The sequence below is a fragment of the Ailuropoda melanoleuca genome, chromosome 5 (genome assembly GCF_002007445.2).
Source record: "Ailuropoda melanoleuca isolate Jingjing chromosome 5, ASM200744v2, whole genome shotgun sequence".
Classification (NCBI taxonomy): Eukaryota; Metazoa; Chordata; class Mammalia; order Carnivora; family Ursidae; genus Ailuropoda; species Ailuropoda melanoleuca.
The window spans coordinates 19730358-19755938 of record NC_048222.1 but is presented as its reverse complement, the minus strand read 5'-3'; the positions used below and the strand labels follow the sequence as shown (position 1 = coordinate 19755938).

Sequence of the window (25581 nt, the reverse complement as noted above, 5' to 3'; positions counted from 1 at the left end):
GGAATTGCTGCTAAGGAAAGCTAATAAACGTACTAACCAGAAAAAAGAACCAGAGGCAATCAATAGATCAATCAGTCAGGTTACTGAATTCATTTCACTTGTGTCAGAACTTGAACTGTTTGTTGAGGACATAGTGGGGAGAGTTAGGAATTGGAACAGGACACAAGTGGAATTTGAGATGGAGGTAGGACTGAGTGGCATTAAGGGAGTGACCTGCTGTATTAGTTGGCAAAATCCTTCTGGTTGTTTCCTTTCTTTCACTTCCAACAGGCTTGCTACCAATCCAGTGAAACTGCTTTTTCCAGGATCCCAACTTGAAAAGTGAAATTTCCCAATTAGAAGTGGTTGAGCCTACAGTGTGTGTATATATTTGATTCTTCACTCAGGCATCCAGTGTGGCCCCTCTATACTTGTGCCCAGACTAGTTCTAAGCAGTGGGAAAATGACTCAGCATGTAAATAAGATAGACACAACCCCTCCTCTTGTAGGCCTTATACCACAGAAATCCGATAGAAGCTAAAGCTTGTAACAACCATTTAGGTCTAAGCTCAGAACTGGAACGCTTCTGATGCATTCCACAGGGTAAAACGACTCACAAGATAGGCCCAGATTCAAAGAGTAGGAAAATAGTGTTTCTGTCTTGATGAGAGAAGCTGCAAAGTCATGTTGCAAAGGAGATACGGTGAAGAAAAAATTGCAGCCATTTTTGCCATGAATCTACCAGAGTCAGACCCCGCCCCCAAACAGAAGCAGATTTTGAGATAAGGAATTGACTGCAAGCAGTTGATTCAAGAGGTGATTCTAAGGAGCACCAGGAAAGGAGTAGAGAAGTAAGACAGAGTAGGGAGGAGAGTCTATGAAGGGTTTGTTCATAAGAAGTTTCTCACTGCAGAAAACTGAGCTCAAACTCACTGGAAGCCTGGGAACCCGTACAGAACCTGTGTCAGAGTCACTTCATCAGAGGGGAGGGACGATAGGGCATGTATGCACCAGCTTTCACATCATTGGCCTGAGGGCTGTTCCTGGAGATATTGACACCTTGGAACTTCTAGTCTTCCTCTAGCTAGCCAAGCTTGATTCTTTGAGAGAGAATCCTGGGTGGTTACAGTAAAGGACCTCTGTGTACAAGTGAATGGTGAGTACCAGGGGACAAAAGCCAAGCACCAATGGGGAAGTGTGAATGGAGAAATGACCACAGGATTTGGCCATCTGATGGTTGGTGGGATCTGGACAAGAGCAGTTTCATTGGAGTGGTGGAAAGAGATGCTTGTTTGAATTGGGATCAAGAGAGAAGAGGGGTAGAAAGAAAGGGTGAGAATCTATTTAGCAGACTTTCACTGACAGATAGGACAATGAATGGGGTACAAACTGCAGGGGGCAGTAAGACCAAGGGAGGGTTTATTTTTTTATTGAGGGATTTATTGTAGGCCAATTGTATGCATATGGAATGATTCAGTAGAGAAAAATAATGAGATAATACTTGACAGAGAATGGTTATCTGTGAGATTCTGCTTGCTTTCTTGGGATCCCACCTCTGCTAATGTTAAAAAGCCCAGACTAGCCTGGGAGTACATAAGGAGAAGATCAGACCAGGGCATTGATGGAAAGGAGGTCTCCTTGACGAAAGACCCTGCAACATGACAGTAAGAATCAGTGGCTGTTATTTTAATCCTTCCCTAAAGGACTGATGCTGTTTAGCAGAATAAATATAAAATGGGGAAAGGCGAAAGCCCAGATCTTCTGACAACTTCAGATTAAGATCTGAGCTGACATGGGTGCCATGAAACCACAAACACCACTCTGATACCCTGCTATAGTTGAGATTCATGGATGCCAGGAGATTAACAGAGTCCTGGTTAAAGTCCATCTCACAGTGAGTTCAGTGGGTCTATGGGCCCACCTGTGGTCATTTCTTTGGTTCCTAATTGCCTAATAGGGATGGGTATACATAGCATCTGGCAGAACCCTCATATTGGTTTCCTGACCTGTAGAGTAAGAGTCATAATAATAGCCAAGGCCAAACAGAAGACCCTTAAACTGCTTCCTCTTCCTCTACCAAGATAATAAGTCAGAAGTGATACTGCATCCCAAAGACAATGTCTGATATCAGTGCCACTCTCAAAGATTTAAAAGGATGCAGAAGTGATGGTTCTCATAATATCCCCATTTAATTCAACCATACGGCCCCTGCAAACACCAGATGGATCATGGAGCTGATGGGGTGATATCACAAACTTAACCAAGTGATAGCCCCAATTACAATTGTTCTGGATGTGATATTTCTACTAGATTTAGAACTAGATCAGCATAGCCTATTGTACTTTGTATGTGGATACTAACTTGACAAATTCATTCTTTTCTATGTCTATCAACAAAATGGATCAAAGGCCGTTCCCGATAACCCTTGTAACAGATAATTTCATGCATTTACCATCTTTATTTCTTCTGAGCTGTGTACAATATAGTCCAACTAATTTTTGATCTGGACATTTCACAGAAAATTATGTTGGTCCACTATATTGTTAGCTTCATGTTAGTCAGACCTGGGTAGCAGGAAATGGCAAGTGTTCCCTATGCTCTTGTAAGATGTGTGCACTACGGGAAGATGGGGGAAATCCCACAAAGATTTAGTAAAGTTTGTAGGAGTTTTAAGGTCTGGAGATGCCAGGACATTCCTTTAAGGTAAAGGACAAGCTATTGCACTTTGCATTTCTTACCACTAAGAAAAAGGAACAGTGTTTGGTAAGCATCTTTGAAATTTGGAGATATCATATCATATGCTTAGAAATCCTGCTCTATCTTATTTATTGGGTGACTCAGACAGCTGCAAGTTTTGGGTGGATCCAGAGCAAGAAAGAGCTCTGCAGCAGGTTTAGGCTGCAGTATGAGCATCCCTGGTACTTGGTTCATATGATCCATGGGCCTAATGGAGACAGAAATACCTATAGTAGAAGAGGACAGTGTGTGGAATCTCATGCAAACCTCAGTGGTAGAGACACAGTGCAGAACCCAAGGGTTCTAGAGCAAGGTAATGCCATCTGTATTGAAGAACAATTCTCCATCCAAAAAGCAGATCTTGGCCTACTGGTGACTCCAGATAGAGTTTGAATGCCTGACTATGGAGCAGAAAGAGATTATCACATGACTGGAGCGACCCATCATGAATAGGGATTTACCAGAGCCAAGGAATTATAGGATTGGTGAGGCTCTGCAGTAATCTATCATTCAATGAAAATTGTACATTTGGGATTGAGCCTAAACAGGTCTGAAAAGCACAGGCAAGTTACACGAACACATTTAGACACTATTGCTACATATCTCCATTGCACAAATGTCTTTCCCTCACTTCACAACTATGTGAGCTAAAACATAGATTACTTACAGACTATAGTTCTACTGAGGAGCTGCTTTGGTGTACAGTGGAGAAGAGAAATACTTTCAGTGGACAGAGCACCATAAACACACTTGGACATCACATTTGTGTAGAAAGCAGAGTAGGACTAGGTAAGGCTCCACATAGCTCCTTGGACATTGATTAATGGCCTGGCAGGGGCAGAGGTCAAGACGTACAAGTTTGAAAGGTCAGAGGCAAGGAGTTGTGGAAAAGAACATATTAGAAGGACCTATGGGAATGAACACAATGAGTCTTGGGGTCAATATCAGCAGCTCAGCCACTCCGTCACCCCCAGGTACCAAAGTAAGCATGAAAATGGACACGTGAATGTAGGATATATCATTCCTACACTATGTCACATCACCTAGAAACTGCCAGGCATGAGCCTGGCACAGCTGAGACACTTCATAGGATTGGAATGGAGCATGGTCATTTGGGATACAATATATGCTTTGAACCATTTTATGGCCATTGTAGGATACATTATCCATGATAGCTAGACTACATGAGCCTAGGAGCCAACAGTAGGAAAGAATGAGTTCTCATATAATCACTCCTGGTAGCACACTTGGGGAAATGTGTGCTTCCTAACCCTTATACTTTCAGACTCATTTTGATTAGAGGTTCTGGTTTCCATGGAAGGGAACCCAGAGTTTACAGCAAGACTTCCATTAAGCCCTTTAAATACAAAGCTATCATTTTGGGCTCCTAATGCCCATGTAAAAGCAGGAAAAGAAAGGAATTATATTGGTGGATTAACCAACATTGATTGTCATCAAGACTTCTGGTTGCTTCTAGATAAAGAGGGTGGAGAGGGGTATATCAAAAATTCAAGGATGACTTTTTTGTGCTTCTGTGCCTAGTGATAACCATAAATGGGCAGTTGTAGCAACCATGGCATGACTAAGGCACAATAATCAGTGGTTCAAACCTCTCAAGGGTAAATGTCTGGATTACCCATTGCATAAGCAAACTAAGCTAGCGGAAGTGTTGAATGAGGGTGAAGGAAATCTAAAGTGTATAGTAGAAGAGGGAAATGAATATCTATTATGTCCCTTAGGACAAGCTATAGCAGCAGAGACTTTGGCTTGTTCTACTAATCCTCCTGCTGAAATTTGTTTTGCTGTATTTTAAAGGAAATACACCTTGAAGTATTAGTTCTACCTTGAAGATTTAGTTACCAGAATAAACTTAAATGGGCCAGAAGCTGATCACAGCAGTGCAAGGGTTGATGCTTCATCCAAGTACTGCTATTGACATTCACTGTTCCCTTACACACTGGAGACTTTGTGCTGAAGCACCTGCAACCCTCTTCCTGAGCCCTCATTCTCTAGTCACAGAAGTTTGCCTGGTCTATGTTCAGGACCAGCCTGAAGTGCTAAAAAGTTAGTTTCCTTAAAAGGAGACCTCAGCTAATGTCAGTTGTGTGTTGGTTAAATAAATAACCAATTTAGCCCACCCTCAGATGGGACAAACTGAAGCAGATTATATACAATCTTCTGGAGGCCTTCACTGGAGGCAAGTCCAAGGTGCTCACAAGCAAGCCTGCTCATTAATGTCACCCATATAGGCTTTCTTCCCTTCCTCAGTCCCAGTGTTTCCTTCTATTGTTACAGAAGTCCAAACATCTAAAGAGTTGGGCGTCTTGAGCAGACTGGGACAAAGCTTGTTTCCTTGACAATGAAAAAAAAAAGCATTATTATAAATTTTAAAATATTATTCCCCCAAACAGGCTTTTAAGTAAGAAAATGATGACATGAAGGTTTATGTTTTTAAAGTAAAATAATGACTTCCCCATGGAAAATAATCAAAGGAGGATCAATTGTAAACTACTGTCGTAGCCCAGGATGGTAACCTGGTCCAGGGTTTTAACAGTAGGGATACATTTGCTTATCAGTTTCAGAAATGGGTCTGGGCTCTATTTGTCCTCTTGTAAACAGAAGCCTGAAATTTTATTCTGATAAGATTGTCTCAGTGCTACAAGCTTGTGCTAAGGGAATTGGTTAAAATCAATTTGCCCAACCAGGGATGGATTTTAGAACACTGACCTCTTTACAGCTACCTTCCAACTAGTTGGATTGACATTTTCTAGTACAGTAATAAGTAATACAAATATGAGGTTATGTAAAGCCCGTGTTATCCAAACTGTTTCTTAAGTCTTTGAAATGCCATTGCCATCATTGCTATGATGGCGAGAGTAGAACATAATGGTTCAGGGAGGTAGAGACCTCTGCAGGATCCTGAGGGCCCTGTTTCTGCACACCTCACCTGGTTCTGCCCACCTGGGCCACAGCCCCCACCCACCTGGAGTAACATGCTCTGGGGTAGCAGTTCTCAACCCTGGCTGTCCACTGAAAATCAGCCAGGGAGCTTTTACAATTATTGAGTGCCCTGAAGAGTTTTAGGTTATGTGAAATTTATCTGTCAACATATACCATACTAGAAGTTGAAACAGAGAAATGTATTAGTATGTATTTTAATTCATTTAAAAATAATAAATGCATTATGTGTTACAATAAAAAAAATGTCAAGAAAGTGGAGCCTGGCTACATGGATTCAAGTCTACAGTGCATCCGTTAAACAGACAACTTAAACCTCTGTGCCTGGATACCTGGGTGGCTCAGTCGGTTATGCATCTGTCTTTGGCTCAGGTCATGATCCCAGGGTCCTGGGATTGATTCCCACATCAGACTCCTTGCTCCACAGGGAGTCTGCTTCTCCCTCTACCTGCCACTCCCCCTGCTTGTGCATGCTCTCTCTCTCTGTCATATGAATAAATAAAATCTTCTAAAAAATAAAATAAAAAATAAACTCTGTATGCCTGAGTTCTCTCATTTATAGAGTGGAGATAATAAGATCTACCTCATGGGTTTATTGAGAAGATTGAGATTATCAATATCAACAATGAACAAATCAATATCATAAGATATCCAACAGATATTTAACAAAGGAGAATATTACCATCTTCAAGTCGATGTATTTAAAAATTTAGATGACAGGGCGCCTGGGTGGCTCAGTCCTCAAGCGTCTGCCTTCTTCTCAGGGCAGGCTCCCAGGGTCCTGGGTTCAAGCCCCACATCGGGCTTCCTGCTCCACTGGGAGCCTGCTCCTTCCTCTCCCACTTCTCCTGCTTGTGTTCCCTCTTTTGCTGGCTGTTTCTCTCTCTGTCAAATAAATAAATAAAATCTTTTAAAAAAGTAAATAAATACATAAATAATAAAAATCAAAATTTAGATGAAATAGGGAAAGTCCTCAAAAAATATCTCTCATCAAAATTGATTCAAGAAGATATAAAAGGAATAAATAGTACTATAAGCAGTAATAATCTTGAGTAAACCGAACTCTTCCCAGAAAGATAATTCAAGGCCACTTAGTTTCACCAGATGGTTCTACAAAACATTCAGGATAAAGAATTTACAATTTTCCCTACTCTCTAGATAAGAGAAAGAGCATATTCCCCAATTCATTTTATGATTTGAGCAAAACTTTGAAACCAAAACTCAATAAAGATAGTGAAATAAGAGAAAAAAAATCACACGTTGATCTATAAACTTAATGCAAAAAGTGTAAACAAAACATTAGCAAATGTAATCTAGCAATTTTTTAAAAAAGAAGGATAAATCATGGCCAAATGGGATTTACCCCAGGGATTCAAGATTGTTTCAACATAAGAAAATCTATTGTGATTAACCATATTCACAGATTAAAGGAAAATTCCATATAAATAATGTCAATAGATGCAGAAAAGTGTTTGGTTAATTTTAATATTCATTAAATATTATATTTATATAAATAAATATTATATTATAAATAAAATACTACAAATACAATAGAATTCCCTTTACTTGCTATGGGGATCTACAAAAAACCTACAACAAATATATTTTTTTTTAACTTTGTTTGGGTTTATTTTGGCATTCTTTTTCTCAATTCCTAGATTGATGCTTAAATTATTGCTTTTGTGCCTTTCTTTTTTCTTACATATTCATCTTGAGTATATAAGTTTTCCTCTAATCAAGTCTTTAACTGCATCCCATGAATGTAAGCAGTGTTTTCATTATTATTCAGTTTAAAATATTTTCAAGCCTCCATTATGATTTCTTCTTTGACTTATTAGTTATAAGGAAATATATGTCTTTACTTCAAAATATATAGAGATTTTCTAGTCTTCCTTTCTTTAAAGTTGCTTTCTACATGATTGCTACAGTATACTCCCTATGCTTGTACAGTATGTTGATATCTTGCTTTATGGCAAATACACATGAACAAATTCTGTAACTGTTCTATGTGTGCTCCAAAAAAATGTGTATTCTATTTTTTTATATTAGCTACACTACTTTTAAAATTTTCATCTGAATACTTATATATTTTAAGTTCCTCTTTTTGCTTTTTCAAACTTATTAAGCATCGTTGTTTTATGATCTGTGTCTGATAATTGTAATATCTGAAATCATTGTGGACTCTTCCTCCTTTCTGTTGTTTGTCAACAGTTGATCATGGTGTCTTATCTCCTTGTGTACCTGCCTCTCTTTGAACACAGTATTTAAAAAAAAGAAAAAGAAAAAGAAATTTGTACGTATAATTTGAGGCCTGGGTTTGTTGTGCCTTCCTTCGGACTGAAGGTTTATTCTTCTCTACAGCTGTGTGTGGGGCCCCCAGTGTTAGACCACCTGAATACAAGTTTAAGTCTTGAGGTTCCCCAGACCAGCCAGAGGAAGAGAACATGGGCTGTGAGCCAATGTGAATGCTGGCTTGTTTCTGGTCTGCTTTGACCCTACGGCTGAAGATCTCTGGTATTCTAGCTTTAAATATCAAACTTCTCTCCTTGGGTAGGCTCCAGACTTTGACTTTTGTTCCCCTTGCCCTGGAATTCTGATTTTCAGTTGTTCTCTCTGGATCAACAAATGCCCTCCCAGCAAAAGTTTTAAAGATTTTTTTTTTTTTCCTATTTGATCTGGCTTTTTCGCTTGTTCTCAGTGGGAAGGTTTGTTCAGATTGTCTTACTATTACTGGAAACAGAAGATATCAATTGGAAAAAATATTTTATGTTCCAAATTTCAGTACTTATCACATCAGTAAAAAGGCAATAATAATGATAACAACAATAATAATAATAATATGAACCCACTCTTTTCTTATAAATATTAAGCAAGATGAAGATTGTAAAAAAATATTATTGTCATTTTTTTCACTCTACTAGCATTTAAGGTCTTTCTCAGAAACAGACTCTAAATTGAAATCACTATAAATTCTCTAACAAAAACCACACATAATACGCTTAAGCTCTCCTTTTCTGTTTACTTTAAGGATTTGCTCTGTTTCAGACTTCTTGAATAGTGAGAAATGTTTTCTTAACAAAAGAACTCAATTTTACTGCCATAAATAAATGAACAGAGTAGAAAGGATTTCCAAGTGATAACTGAAATATACACTTCCCACATGAAGGGAGTAATTCTTCATTCTGTTTATGAGAGTGGCTCAAGCTACATGATTTAATTTTACCTTTCTTAAAAATAAAAACAAGCCCAGTGGAATCCCAAAGTAGCAGAAATATCCTAAGTTAAAAATTCTTAAATTACTCCAAAGCTAGTGGGTCCATGAAAATAAGCTGAACTCAAAAAACTCTGAAAATGGTTCAGTTTATTCCCAAAACCTGCCTGGGAAAGAAGTGAGAACTGGATCTGTTTAATTTCAAGTCTAAAAACATACCCCCATTTTATTGAGTTTATTATACCATTAGGTTGCAGATTAGGGAGGCAAAATAACAAAATTACAAATCATGTTCTGCACCTAAACCAAAGCAGATGAAATTTCTCCAAATTTATTAGGTATTCCATAAGGGATGTTAATCTGAGACCCACCAAGACTTTCTCCATACCAAAATATTACGGTGATTTTGTTTAGACACAAAATCACAAAACTGTGATTTCCAAGAAATAGATAACATGGTCCCAAGCCTGACAACTTTCAACTTTATCAAAGCTCTTATTTTTATATGCCTTGAATGCATTTAGGTTGCTGGCTTTGGATTCATTCTGATTGCTCATGACACTGTTTTTAGTTTTTTTGCTAAAATGTTGTGTCATCATTTCTTGTGAACAGTCAGAGACCAAGAGACATTAGGCAAAACTTTCTTTCCAAACCTAGATCGACTGCTAAGAGATCTTAATTCACCTACAATGTCAAAAACAGAACAACAAAACCAAAGTTCTCTATCACTTTAAAGTGAAGAATTATGTTAAAGAAAACTTTATTGATGGGATAAAATGTTTCATGCATATTCCCAACACTCTTTACCATCTTCCAGACCTGTATTTTCCACCTATCTCCTGCAGCAAATCCCAAACTTTTGGCAGCACTAAAGGAATGATTGTGTCTGGCAAACTTGCATTGCAATGGGAAGGTTTCACATGTAAACTGCATGTGAATATATGTGCAATAAATAACAGTTGACACTCAAGCAGGCTTGCCTAATAATACTAATCTTTTTATAATACTTTTTCTTTTGAAGAGTAAGATAAACACTCATTATGTATAGGATATAGAAAGGGAGAGGAACACAAAATCAATCAGATATACCCCCCCATGTGATCTTTGGTGGTCATTTGGCCAGTCTAGAAAATCTATAAAGCAGGAGTAGTTTTGGTCATCTTCTGATTTTCCCTTGGGAGTCTTCCCATAGTCAGTGCTGCCCCCACTTCCTACTTTCCCTAACCAGGCATCTGGTATCATTTCCAATGTTGCATTTCACTTCACAGAAAGCACTTTCTGCTTTTTCATAACTTAAAGACTCTTTCTGATTCATAATGTCAATACAAGGAGTTCTCACTTTGCACAGTTCTAATACATATGAATTTCAGTTCCTGCTGTGTTAAACGTGACTAATTGCCTCAAGTTCAGACTTTGCTATTTGCTCTTCAGTCCAAAGATCACCACATAAGCAATGTGCGTCATGATCAGTGACCAACCGTGTCACTCCCTCCAGAGGCTGCCAGTGACTGGTCACTGCATCTGTTATCAGGTCATGCACAGACAGCAAAGTGTGTGGTTGTGTGGCCTCCTTGTCTCTCTGGGATAAACCCACATGACATTTTACAGAAATGAAGAATCAAAAGAGAGAATAAGCCAACAAAGATGAAAGTATAGCTAATAATAATAAAAAAGTGGAAACGCTGGAAGTGAAATTCAAATTGTAAGTGGAGTAATAGAAGAAATAGCTGACTGTGGGAAATGTGGATGCTGCCCCTACTGGAGAGACTCTAGACATGCAGCCAGATAAGCTTCAGGAAAGTGAGACTACACACAAAAATTAGGAAAGTGGCTATGATGGAAAGGATAAAGATGTTCCAAGGAAGTGACACCACCACCACCGACAACGGAAATTTGTGTTAAAGGAACTCTCAGAGATTTTTCATGGCATTGAATGTTCAAAGGATAGACTGTTGGACGCTGATCCAAACTTAGGAAGGAATATGTCAATCAGCCAAGGCACAGCAAAGATGCTGGCTGCATGGAGCAAGCTCAATGGCCAAGGACAGACGCTGTTCAGATCCCTCATAATCAGTTTTTTATAAAAAATCAAATTCTTTAATTTCAATGTTTCTAATATTTATTTATTTATTTATTTATTTATTTATTTTATTACGTTCAGTTAGCCAACATATCATTATTAAATCATTAGTTTTTGATGTAGTGTTTAACGATTCATTTGTTGCATTGTCTATGGCCATACCACCCTGAACATGCCCTATTTTGTCTAATGTTTTGAATTACAGTGTACTAAATCGATACTAGTTTTGCTATTTTTTGTCATTTTCCTGTATATTTATAACCAATTGTAAGAGAGTTCTTAATATTTGGATAAGTTAGCATATTATCCCTTCTATGACGGAATAGTCAGTTGCATGTTAAAAGTCCATAGTTAGGCAATGCCTGAGTGGCTCAGTCACTTAAGCATCTGACTCTTGATTTCAGTTCAGGTCATGATCTCACAGTCATGGGATCGAGCCCTGAGTCAGGCTCTGTGCTCAGCAGGGAGTCTGTTTGAGGATTCTCTTGCTCCCCCCTCTCTGTCCCTCCCCCAACTCACAAACTCTCTCTCTCTCAAATAAATCAATAAAATTTTTTTTAAAAAAGGGCCATGGTTAGTACCATTACATGAGTAATAGTTTAGGTCGCCCCAAAGCAAAGACAACACAAATTACAGCTTCAGGATTGTGCAACCTGAACTAGACCACAAAAACAACCATCAAACTGTTTTAATTCAGTTAAGCTGAATGATCTCCACTCTTACTGATATCTTTTCTAACCCTCCAGCTTCATCTCTCTGCCATTATCTTTTGTTCTCTCTTTCTACTCAGGTTCACTGGTCTTTCTTTAAAGGAATTAATAGTTGGGGCACCTGGGTGGCTGTCGGTTGAGTGTCTGACAGGTGACTTTGGCTCAGGTTATGATCTCAGGGTTGTGGGATCGGGACCCACATGGGCCTCTGCATTCAGCAAGAAGTCTGCTTGAGATTCTCTTTCCCTCTCTTTCTGTCCTCTCCCCACCCATGCTCTCTCTCTTTCTCAAATAAATAAATAAATCTTTTAAAAAAAAAACTAATAGTAGATGTATAAAAGTGTAAGGAGTGTTATAATGAACTCCATGTACTCTGCCCAACTTGAAATAAAAAGCAAAATTATAACACAGCTGAAGCCCTTAGAGTTCTGCTCCTAGACTGTATCTCTCTCTATCCTTCCTGGCACACCAACCACAACCATGATCACATATTCTATGTTCATTGTTTCTATTAATTTTATTATTCTCATTCTTTAGCAGCTAGTCTTTTCTTTGATTCTTGAACATGTTCTGCTCCCTACCACTTTAACACAAATTTCTTTAACACAAATTCTCTTCTCTGCTTAGGTGCTCCCTACCCCAGTTACCATCTGCATTTTATTTAGGTTTCAACTATATCATCAATTTCTCTGGGAAGCATCCTTTGTCCTCTCACTAGGTCAGGTCTTGCATTACAAGTTCTCAGGGCACCTCACATCTCCCCTCTATGCCAGGTAACTCAAGTGTGATTTCACTTTTATTTGTGTGGTTTTCTATTAATAGATGTCTCCACCATGATCCTGATGGCAAGACTCATGCCTGTTTTCAGGCAGCACTCTCTCCCTGGCACCAAGTTCAGTGGCCAGCACGTAAAAGACACTCAGTCCTGATTGAATAAACGTGGGCAAGACTTTCCTTAATGGTAGGTACTTTAGGAATCTCTCATAAGTATTTGGAAGATCAAAACCCTCTGGTCACAAATTGCAGACCCCCTCCCCCAGCAAAAAAAGCTTTGTAAAACCACGTACCAGTAATGACCAACAAAAACCCTGCATACAGATCCCAGAGGTAATGGAATTTGTCCCACAGCACTGAAGAAAACTGGCAAAATTCAAGCAGCTTCTAAAGCTAATTTTCTTTCTTCTGAAGCCCAATTTATAGATTAGGAAGTTTGTTTCTATAAAAAGATGGCACAGGCACCCCCGCATGACCCAGGGGTGATGATGATTTCAGCAGAACTTAAAAGAAACGGAAAGGGTGCCTGGTAAAGAAAAGGAAAGTGACCTAATATACTCATCAGAGGCCTGCTGGATTAGGAAATCTTTTAGGAGATAGCAAAAATGAGGCCATGTAAAGGTTTCTTGCTCAACAGCATGCATTTTTAATGAGACTGCTTTGTACTTTCTAACCCTTCTCACCCAAGGACCTCAACTCCAGACATCTCACAACTTTCTCTCCCTGCCCCTGTCACATCTACATATGTTTGCTCATTAATCAGCACTAACCCTTGTGAAAAAAGTGGCTCCAAAATATTGTTACTCTGGTTCATGTTAATTACTGGGATAGTCCCACAGAATCCTGAGGGAAGTCAGAGTCCTCTGTGCATGAAAGTGCCTCTACAGAGACTAATATTAGGATTTTAAAATACCACTTTTTGAGATCTAACATGCTTGGTCTGAACAAATCCTATAAAAAATGTTTCCACATAGAGGGCAATGCATTTCTTATACAAAATTCTTTTGGGTTCCATTGGCTTAGATTTAGGGCCTTTTAGGTAGAGAGAAAATTTTCCATAGGGTTAAAGTAGGTGTTGTAAATTTCGGGTTTATGAATGAACTAGGATGGGGGAGTGAGGGAGGCAGACCTCCATGAAACTGTAGGTGTATTTTTAAGTATGCTGGTAGCGTGGTAGCTAGTGCCTTTTTTCTGTAGCAAGAATGACAACATTTATTAGACCCTTAAAGAAGTTCATAGCGTCAAAAAGAACCTTATTATTGGGCTGATGACTTAACTGCTAAGCTAATCCCTAAACTTGATTGGCCAAATCGCCTTAGATATCGCCACATGCTGACAGTAAAACAGCTGTCTCATGACAGAGGAGCAAGATTGGAATTTTGAGGGAGACAAGTCACATCTCTGCCTTTATATTCCTCATCATTCCTGTAACAGGTTTCCCGAGATGGCCATAGGTGTTTTACAGTAGGAAATAGAGCGTAATCTTTACAGAAATGCCAAAGAAACCTGAACCTTAGAATCAACACAGACAGTGATATTAATGGGACAAGAAGCCTCTGAGATAAATTTTGCCAAGTGGTCCCCTATCCAGGATGCCCTCTCCGTTAGAAGGCAAGGAAAACAGGGCAAATTGGAACTAGCGGGGTGTTGGACTCTGCTCCCACAAGCTCAAGGGGATCAGCCGCACACCTCTTCTCAGCAATGTGTTCCTGATGTCACCTTGGCAACCTGACACTGCCCATGGTGGGAGTATGCACACCGTGGAAAATAGCAAACACTACAAATCAGGGCCTTTGTTCTCAGAGATCTAGTCATTAAACATTTACCAACGCACCACTGATTGCACCCATTCGTGAGGGTGGACAGAGACTGTCTTGCGTACCTGTGCACTCGATGGAGGCCTTGAGAGATCCTGAGTATAGAAAAACATAAGGTTCCTTTCCATAAATAATTACAAAATAAAAGCCATACCAAATGATAAAACAAAAAAATGCACATAAACCAAATTTAGAGGCTTTTTAATTATTTTGAATGCAAAATTGTGAATATGTTTATGAAAATGGAAGTCTGCACCATTATCTGGTATCCCCATGTTGATGGTTCTCTAAGCTCATGCTTCATCTGTGTTAAGTATCCAGCACAGCTGTGAACGCTGTGGAATTTTATTTTGCTTTCTCAAACAAGAAGCATATTCTTTACTGTGCCAATGACCACAGGCCTACATTTTTCAAGGTTTCCCAAACAAGGTAGTGTTTTTTTTGTTTGTTTTTGTTTTTGGTTTGGTTTTTTGCTACTGTCAGAAGCTCCTGACTGGTTAGATTGCCAAACAGTAACAAAATGGCTTGGCTAATATAACCTGGATGGGCCTAAATGAGACACCTTGGCCGAATTCCTAGAGTCGGGCTCCCAAGTCTAGAGGCAGCTATGTGCTAATGTCTCCTCCTGTGATTACAACTGCCCTAGAAAATACAGGGAAAAACTGAGGGGGAATAAACCAGATTTCACTTTGCCCTGACTTCACCAGCTCACTCAGTGCTCTGAGCCACGAGGGCAGCCCAGAGGCTAGAAGATGTCTGGAGGACTGAAATACATGGATCTCCAAATTCACTTGGGTTACACTGGCAAACACATCTCAGATTTGTAACCAAACATCTCCTTAGTTATTTGTTATGTTAGTTTGTGTTTGCTAAGAAGCAAATGCCAGGATAGGATTAGAAGTCTAAGAGATTTATTGGGGGAGGCATCCAGGGAAGTTAGGAACCATCTTCAGCCCCCACTGCAGGTCTGGCAAATGGGGGAGAAGAGAGGAAGGGAGGAGACTTGGGCAAGGGGAGGTTTGAACTACAACACAATCCCGTGTCAGGTTCAGCCCAGTGATGGTGAGGCCTCCATCCATAGGAATCATCCACAGGAGTCCTGTGTGTCTCACCAGAATGGACCTGTCTTAGGGCCATTGTTCTGCTCAGTCCAGCTGAGAGCAGCCCACAGCGGGCATGGCCTCAAATGAGCATGACCTCAAGTGAGCATGATGGTGGACTTGGAAGTCAGTGGCTGTGCTGTTGGCCACTTACATTCCTGCAGCAGTTCTCAGTGGTGCGTTGTTATGGCCACCACTCTCGTCATTGCCATCCTTGCATGGATGGCTTGTCAATGAATCAGTTTATTTTTTTAGTAGAGGGAACTGTGATAGAGACGAGGCTCCTGTCTACAGAAGTATGAGAAGTATGAGGTCATTCATTCATCATGAATATCACCCTAGACCTGCCAATCAGCCAAGAAAAGGTCTGCACCTAAGACTAGAAATAAGAACTGGCTAGAAGTTCTTCTAAGGCTATCTCTTTGTCGATTTTGGCTTGGGTTCATAATGTACAAAGTACCTAAGATACAATCTACAGGGACAGGAAACTGAGGACATGTGAGGAGTTGGGAAGCCCAGAGCTTGGACAAAATGTGGATCCATCCTTGGGATTAAGAATGTATAACTCTCCGCTCACATTGGAGGAGAATGGGTAGGAATGATTATGGCTTTGCTCATTAGAAACCAGTGCTCTGTATTTTACATTTCCCTTATCTAACTCCCTCTTGACCCTCTATAACATTAAGAAAGTCTTCTAGAAAATTCTAGTTCTTAAAATTCAAGAATTCAGAAAAGTGATCTTCATTTACTCCTGGGACAGAGTTTTAGAAAGAGAGCCAATGGAATGGTGGCCACAGTAATTAAAGAAAGAAAGCCCATGGGATAGATGAAATTTAAGAATAGACGTAGAGGCACTTGGCCCAAACACCTTGTCTCACTTTGGCAGTCTCCTACAAAGACTAACACTTTGGAGAGTCTGCATTTTGTTTTAATAAGGGAGTTCAATTCCCTTAGACAGATTATAAAAACATACGCATATTAGTGAACCAAAGGCTCATTACACACCACTTTCTACACAGTGTTCCATAGCCACCATCATAGATTTAGGAACTTAACCAACCATTAACTCTTCCAAGCAACCTTGTGGAGGCTTTCTCTGACATTTCCAGCAGCCCAGCCCCATTGTCCCTCAAAGGCAGCAACTACAGTTTGAGATTAGAGGTCTGAGGCACTTCAGAAACTGACTGTGACCTAGTCATTTCTTAGGCACATGTGTCATCCTACCTTGCTCTGCAATAGGAATTGAAAAGGAGATTCTCTCAGTTCAATTCACAGAAGAATCAGAAGGTCAGAAAAAGCTGACTCTCTCTCTCCTCTCTCTATCTCTCATGAGTCCACTAGAAAATAAAGGTTGAATGAATGAACAAATGGATGATGCAATCAGGAGGTGAGAATTTAGACCAATTTCAATTTACCTTCTAATATCCTATATACCCAACTGAACAAAGAACGGGATTTATACCTGGGCAATGGACAGTACAGCAGAGATCTCCCCAGATCTCTTCCCAAGCCTGTTCCTGGTAGTAGGAGACATAAGGAGAGCACTTGATTTCCTCCATGCATTTGGGACTCTGATCCTTCTAATAGATGAAAGATAATTCCTTACGTTTGCTTAGTGTTTCATAGTTTTGAAAGTAACTTTATGTGTTATCTTATCTAAGATTTACAACAGACATACTTGTAAAATCGGAACTACTCAAATTTCCATTATATCCAAAGAGGAAATTGAGGCTCAGAGAAGTGAATTAACTTGTTAAGTCAAGCAGGCAGAGAGCATTTTAGCTGCAATAATGGTAAAGCAACAACAACAGCAACTACCTATTGAGTGCTTATTTTGTACTAAATCCTAAGTACTATACATAAATTACCTCTAATTATCAAAAGAATCCTGTAAGGCAGGTATTCATGTGTTCATTTTACATCCTTCAGAGGAAACAGCAAAGTGCTTTTCACATCTAGATCCTCAAGGACCATTAGCTGATTGACTTACTGAAGAGAGGTAATACATAATATGTTGGCTGAGTCCAAATCCGTTAAACTTTTAGGAAGTGATTCAGAATTTTACAGAACTGTAGTTGAGCAGCAAACAGAAAAGGGAGGGAATATTAACCTAATTCAGGAACATTAGTTTTCTAGCTGTTGGAGCTGTTGTACTCAAGTATAAATTTTTGGCCTTTATTTTTACTTTTGATTAAATCCCTCTCTGTCAAAGTTGGACTAATCTTTAGGTGGAGTCATATATGCCACAGTTTTCTGCAGGATCCCCAAAGCCTTAAAATCCTTCCCAACCGATCATCTTTAATTGATATTCCACAACTTTGCCTAGCCACCATGTTTATAGTCTGAGTGCATTCTAATTAAACTAGAAGAGAATTTACAAGTGGTTCTCTTTTGACCTGCCATGTATCATTTACATCTTAGTGTGAATAAATATTTTGAGCACAGGTTTTGATTAGAGAGGCAGGCAGGAAAATAAAGTAATATGAGACGGAATGGAAGAAAGAAGGACGTAGATGGCAAAAGAAGGTGGGGCTCATAGAAAATGTAATGCACACTTTTGACAGAGCCTGTTGTATTTACTAGGTGTAAATCAGTGCACAGTTACACACAATCATTTCACTCATTATTCCACATCTGCTTCACCGATTTCTCATTCCTCTTCCACCAACATTCCCTCACTTTGCACACTCACACTCACACAGATAAAAGAAAAGGCGTTCTCCCAACTGACCCCCAGGATGTGATTCAGACACTAGGAAGTCTGTCCCCAGCATGGGTCCTTCTACAGTTTAATAAAAGAAAAATAGCAAGCATGATAATAGCAATAAAGCAAAACCACTATCACAGGAAAAAAAATAAGAGAAAAACATACTGACTGCAAAAATGTTTTATTGCTAATATGGTTTACTAAAGTCCCTACTGTTGTTCCTTTCCTTGGAAGGCTTAATAGTGCTGTCAACTAAACATGGGAGGTCTAAAGGCAGATATAATTATTGGGAGAAGGGTCAGGGTCATAGATCACTGGAGGTGCTCTTATGTCTCCAAAACCAGAATGATTGTAAGTTGTAGAGAAAGTAAGCCAGGCATGTGAGTATATTTGTATTCATGGATTGATGGTGTGGCTCTGTGCTTTAGAACATGACCCCCAGGAGTCCTTTTCCATTCTTCCTCAAATTTCATTCTTCAAAACATAGCTCACTTTCATGCTTTCCAGATGCATTCCTGGGTCTCTGAAACCTGATATCCTTCCTTCTCAGAAATCTTAGGGCCCATTTGACTCATAGACTGTAATAGAGCAGTGGCAGTAAGACCTAGCTACAATTCAGTGAGCACTTGGTGATATGGTTTTGTTTTCCAGAGCCCAGTAAACAAGACTGGATAGGCTTAGCTACATTTTGGCAATCCCTTGGTCCTATCAGCACAGGATCTGAGCCAGGTGTTTGGAGTAGCCTCCTCTGAAGCCTTACATCTGGCAGAACTGAGTGTGACCCACTGGTTCAACACACAAAGAGACATTCAGGAAGGGCATCTAGGTGGCTCAGTTGTTTAAGTGTCTGCCTTTGACTCAGGTCATGATCCCAGGGTCCTGGGATACAGACCCATGTCTGGCTCCTGGCTCAGCAGGGAGTCTGCTTCTCCCTCTCCCTCTACCCCTCCCCCTGTTCATGCATTCCCTCTCTCTCTCAAATAAACAAACTAATTAATTAATTAATTAAATATTTAAAAAAAAAAGAAGCATTCAGGAAATGTAGCTTCATCGATAAAGAGGCAGGAGACCTGGGAGCTCTTTTAATATGATTTGGGTCCCAGTTCATTTGTCTGTCTCTTCCCCCAACCAAAAAGGATTCAGTCATCCTGAATCCTTCAAAGGATTCAGCTACCAAGGCTGGGGTGCAGATATGGGGCCCCCACATAAGTTCAGGTTCATAAGCCACAGATGAAGTGACCAGTCATCTCAGTTTGCCTAAGACCGAAGTAGTTCCTGGGATATAGGGCTTTCAGTTTGAGACAGTCTTGGTCCAACAAGGTAAGTCAGTCGCCCTAGCCATGGAAGACCAGGGCGGAGTAGGGCCCCATAGGATTTAAGACTGATTCTTGGTCAGAAGGCACACAAAAGCCCATCAACACAGTGTCAGGGTTGGGGTGAAAGGGAGGAGAGACACTTGGGTTGTAAAAGTGTCCTCCAAAAGAATGAGGTTCCTGAACAAGATATTTCCACCAGCTGGTTCAGAATGATTCTGTAGCATCAGTTCATGGAAGCATCAGTTCATCAGACCATGGAAGACTTTTGGCATACAATTCCAAAAAAGGAAAGGGATGAGAATCTAATAAGAAGAGGCTTTCAGTCCCTGAGTAAGAGAGATCTAGAAACAAGCCTTGGTGACTCAGCAAAGACCCATGCAATCCATACCCCTGGGGGCTCCCAACCAGGTAATAGTGCCTCTGCTCGAGCCCGAGAATGCCTCCAATGCAGGGCTGAAGAGTGTAAGGAAGGCCTCTGCCGTAGACTGAATGTCCATGTCTCCCACCACCAACAATTCATATACTGAAATCCTAACTCCCAGTGTAATCGTATCTGGAGGTGGAGCTTTTGGGGTGTCCTTAGTCATTAGAGTGAAGCCCAGATAATTAGGCCCCAGGGAGCTCCCTGGCCCCTTTCTTTATGTGAGGACAGAGCAAGAAGACCACATCTGTGAACCAAGAAATGGACTCCCACCAGAACCTGACCATACTGGTGCCTGATCTTGGACTTCCCAGCCTCCAGAACTGAAATAATTCTGGCATTTGTAAGCCAACCAGTCTAAAGTATTTTTGTTATAGCAGCCCAAGCTGACTAAGACAGTCCCTAAAGAGCATCCCCTATCCTGGGAAACAGGGACCTTAATGAACACACACTGGGAAACCTAATGATCACATCTGTGGCTGGGTTTTCTTCTTCTTCTCCTCCTCCTCCTTCTTAAAGATTATTTATTTATTTATTTGAGAGAGGGAGAGAGAGATTATGAGCAGGGGAGGGGATTAGAGGGAGACGAAGAAGCAGACATTCCACTGAGAGAGGATCCCCATGTGGGGGGCTCTATCCCAGGACCCTGGGATCATGACCTGAGCTGAAGGCAGACACTTAACCAACTGAGCCAGCCAGGCACCCCATGGATTTTCTTCTTAATAAGACTTCATTTTAGCATGTAGGATCATCATTTCTGTCAGTAGGGAAGTGGGATATCCTAAGAGAAGATATTCTGGGACTTTATCCCATCCAAAGTGAGACAGCTGTAAGAGGCAGCAAAAGCCCCTTGTGGCTATGAACAGCTACAACACAGGCTTTCCACTCCAAATTTGGAATTGCCAAAGCCCAACGTAACGAAGCCTCCTAGGCCTAATATTTAGCAGTTTTGTCACCTTGCTTTTCACGAAAAGAGGAAAAAAACCTGGTCACAGAATAATCATACCTGTAGATTTCCAACGTTTAGGAGACTCTCCGGGGGTGAGAGGCACAACTCTGACCCCCGCTGGCAGTACTCGCTCACCTCTGGCTCTTGCGGGCCCCAAACTGAATGTGAGTGCCACAGCTTTCAAATGTTCTTTTCCAATTTGTTCTAAATCTTCCACATGCTGGGAAATCTGACCACTTGCCAGAGACAGGGCCCGGCCACCTCTATCTTCAGTAGCCAACAGGACAAGACCAATTGCCAGAATCTCCACATTCTGGCATCCAGCTGATGCTATCCTGCAAGCAGCCTGCTTTTTAAAGATTCTGGACTTTCACGCACGCACACACACACACACACACACACACACACACACACATGCTCTGAAGAAAAGAATCCTTTTGGATTTTTGCTCCAAGCCGGTGACATCTTTGATGGTGCTGGGTAATTGGAAAAGGGATTTAAATAGGTCTGGAGGCTTTCCAGCACTGTAGAATTTGCAAACACTGTACGGAATCCATAAGCAAACAGAACTTACAAAGAAACTCTCCCCTCTGGAGTTATTCAAGGATCCAATTTGAAGAGATTTTAGTTTATTCTGAGGTAATGCCAGGAGGCCATGAAAATAAGAACAAAGCAGAACAGGGTGGGGGTGGAGAGAAAGTCACTTTCTGGTAGAGAAAAAAACAAAAAAAGACTAGTGCAGTAGCCCATGTGTGATGGTGAGCGTGCACAGGGTGAGAAAGCCCTCTGGCGAAGCAGTTTGAAGAAGAGCTCTAGGGACTCAGGGGTGTGTCTTGGCCCTTCTGGGCACCTCTTTCCAGGACTTCTGGACTCATCTGTAAAAAACTGCCTCCAGGAGAGCAGGAAGTCTCAGTGGCAGGGTTTCCCCTAAGTCATTTCTAATAGAGAGAGAGTGTGTGTGTGTGTACACACGCGTGCACACATATACATTACACAGATTCTCATTTACTTTCTTAGGCAAGGCAAATATTCTGGCTTGAATGTGACTGCTCATTTTCCTGCATTGCAGCTATCACTGGCTACACAGAGTCCAGCACACCTGAGTACACACACGTGTAGAGGCCCTTGCCTCCCACTGCAGGTGCACATTCTTAAACCCTTTCATTCACAGCCACTTAAAGTGCTTAAAAATGCCTAGAGGAGCTCCTCCCCACCACCTCTACCGGCCACAGGACACTGCAATTTACTTGGAACTTTTTTACGAAGACTCAGGGGTATTTTTTTAATAAAGTATTTTTTTTAGGATAGTGTTAGATTAACAAAACATTTGCGAAGATAGTACAAAGAGTTCCCATATCTCCTCCCACAGTTTTCCCCTATTATTAATATCTTACATTATTATGATATATTTGTCACAATTACCGAACCAATACTGACAGATGATTATTAACTAATATCCATACTAGATTCATATTTGCTCAGTTTTTACCCATTTTTTTTTTCTTTTCCCGGGGCCCATCTAGGATATCACATGACCTTCAGTCTCTTTTGACTTCTCTTGGTTGTGGCTGTTTCTCGGATTGTCCTTGCTTTTAATGACGTTGACAGTTTTGAGGAGTACTGCCCAGTTTGTTTGTTTTTATATAATGTCCCTCAACTGAGGTTCATCGGATATTTATCTCACAGTTAGACAACAGTTACAGGTTTGGGGAGGAAGATCACAGAGGCTGTTGCCTTTGTAAACACATCTTATCAAGGGCTTACTGGTGTTGATGTTGACCTTGATAACCAGGCTGAAGCAGTGTCTGTCAGGTTTCTCCTCCATAAAGCGACTCTTTCTCCTACCCATACTGGTCTCTTTGGAAGGAAGTTGCTATGCGCAGCCCACACTTAGAGAGTGGGGAGTTCTGCTCCACCTCCTTGAGACCAGAAAATCTGCTTCAGTTACCTGGAATTATTCTGCATGGGAGATATATCTATTCTCCTCCATTCATTTAGTTATTCAATCATTTATTTATACCAGTATGGACTTATGGATTTTTTTTTATACTTTTGGTTTTAATCCAATATTACTTCATTTAATTGTTCAAATGGATCGAGCTTTGGCCATTGGGAGTGCATTCGATTGGTTCTTCTGTCCCTTTGACATGCTCCCCCACCCCAATATTATGGCTTAACAAAACAAAACTTCCTTACATTATGAAATATCAAATGCCTTAAATCCATCTTCGTATTTCCTGCCCCAATCTTAGAATCAACTATTTCTCTCAGAAGCCCTCATTTCTTTTATTGGAGACTGGTGTTAGAAATCAAGATCTGGGGAGCGCCTGGTTGGCGCTAAGTGGCCAACTCTTGATTTCGGTTCAGGTCATGATAATCGGGTGTCTGTGTGAGATTCTCATCTTCCTCTGCACCTCTCCCAACTGTGCTCTCTCTCTCTCTCTCTCTGTGTGTGTCTAAAATAAATAAATAAATCTTAAAAAGGAAAAAAAAAAGAAATCAAGATCAGGGCACTGGTGTAGGCTCATTGCTGCCTGGATGTCATTGGCTCAAGTTCTCTCAGCTGATAAAGCAATAGAATATATGTGTGCATACTAATCCTTATATATACATATAGCTGTAAATATTTCTTGATGTTACAATGTGTACTATATTAAGCTCAATAGAAATGACTGATGTCCCCTCTGTAGGATTTTGAAGTATGGAACTTCATTGTTTCACCAATTTTATTTCTTAAAAACAGCATTCCAGCAGCCTATTGGATGAAGGAAGATGGATCACAGGCTTCTGCATAAAGAGGTCAAGACCTGATTAAGGTAGTGGCAGAGAGCTTCCTGAGGCCTGGAATACCCAACAAACACAGTATGAAGTGATTCAAAAACAAAAGGAGGCTCATTGTTAAGAATTTACTTCCACTAAATTTTTCCACCACTTTGGAAATTTTCTTCAAAGATTTTATTTAGCTTTTTAAAAAAAAGATAATTTTTAAAACAATTTTAGATTCATATAAAAATTGAAGAGAAAGGGATACGTGGGTGCCACAGGCAGTTAAGTGTCCAACTCTTGGTTTCGGCTCTGGTCACGATCTCATGGATTGTGATATTGAGCTGTGCATCAAGGCTCCACACTCAGGATGAAATCTGCTTGAGATTCTCTCTCTCTCCCTCTGTGCCTCCTGCTCATGCTGTCTCTCTCTCTTGCTAAAATAAATAAATCCTTCAAAAAAATTGAACAGAAAGTACAGAGATTTCCCATATGCCTCTTCTCCACCTCCAACCTGCACATACACAACCTCCCCACGGTGACCCACGGTGGTTCATTTGTTACACTGGACGAAGGTCTACGGAGATACCATTATCACCCAAAATTCATAGTTTACCTTAGGATTCACTCTTGATGTTGTATATTCTATGAGTTTCAACAAATGTATAATGTCATGTATCCACCATTGTGGTATCATATAAAATAGTTTCATTATCCCAAAAATCCTCTATCTTTGCTTATTCATCCCTCCCTCCTCCCGATGCCTGGAAATCACTGGTCTTTTTTACTGTCTCCATAGTTATGTCTTTTCCAGAATATAGTTGGAATCATACAATCCCACAATATGTATGTAGCCTTTTCAGACTGGCTTCTTTCACTTAGTAATAGTCATTTAAGTTTCCTTCACATCTTTTCATGGCTTGATGGCTCATTTCTTTGTTGCTGAATAATATTCCTTTGTCTGCCTGTGCCACAGTTTATTTATCCGATCACCTACTGAAGGACATTTTGGTTACTTCCAAGTTTTGGCAGTAATAAACTAAACTGCCATACACATCTGTAGGTTTTTGTGCAGCATAAATTTTCAATTCCTTGGGATAAAAAACCACCAAGGAGTGTGATTGTAAATTGTATGGTAAGAGTACATTTAGTTTTGTAAGAAACTTCCAGTCTTCCAAAGTGGCTGTACCGTTTTGCCTTCCCATCAGCAATGGAAGGGTTTTTCTGTTTCTCCATACCCTTGCCGGGTTCTGGAATTTGGCTGTTCCAATAAGTTTGTAGTAGTATCCCTTTGTTGTTTTAGTTTGCAATTCCCTAATAATACGATGTTGAACATCCTTTCATATGATTATTTGCCACCTGTGTATCTCTTTTGGTGAGATGCCTATTCAAGTTTTTTTTTTACCCATTTTCTAGTCAGATCGTTACTTTCTTATTGTAGAGTTTTAAGTGTACTCTGTACATTCTGGTTAACAGCCCTTTATTAGATGTGTCTTTGCAAATATTTTCTCCCAATCAGTAGCTTGTTTTGTTCACTTGACATGATCTTTTTCAGAGCAGAAGTTTTTTTAATTTTAGTGAAATCCAGTTTTTTAATTATTTCTTCCAAGAATTATACCTAAAAAGTCATTGCCATACTCAAGGTCATGAAGATTTTCTCCCATGTTATCTCCTAAGAGTTTTATACTTTTGTGTTTTACATTTAGGCCAATGATCCATTTTTATGATATTTTTTTGTCAAGGGTATAAAGTCTGTGTCTAGATTTATTTTTTGTATGTGGATGTCCAATGTTCCATCACAATTTGTTGAAAGGACTTTCAATATTGACTGGGATATTCTGGGTCTTTTGCCTCTCTGTGTAAACTTGAGAGTAAGTTTTTCAATATCCACAAATTAGCTTGTGGGACTGCTGATTGGGTTTGCAGCAAATCTATGTATCACATTAGGAAAAACTGACATCTTAACTGTATTGAGTCTTCCTATTCACGAACATAGAATATCTTTTCAATTATTTAATTCTTCGGTTTCTTTCATCAGAGTTTTACAGTTTTTCTTGTAT

General features: G+C 40.1%; 1 long non-coding RNA gene across 1 annotated transcript; it reads left to right on the top strand.

The window, feature by feature from the left end:
• The first annotated feature begins 1046 nt into the window (after positions 1 to 1046).
• On the top strand, positions 1047 to 23618 carry LOC117802239. The gene is made up of 3 exons (XR_004625308.1): positions 1047 to 1135; positions 12497 to 12635; positions 23502 to 23618. It is a non-coding gene; the product is annotated as an uncharacterized LOC117802239 (long non-coding RNA).
• Positions 23619 to 25581: the final 1963 nt, after the last annotated feature.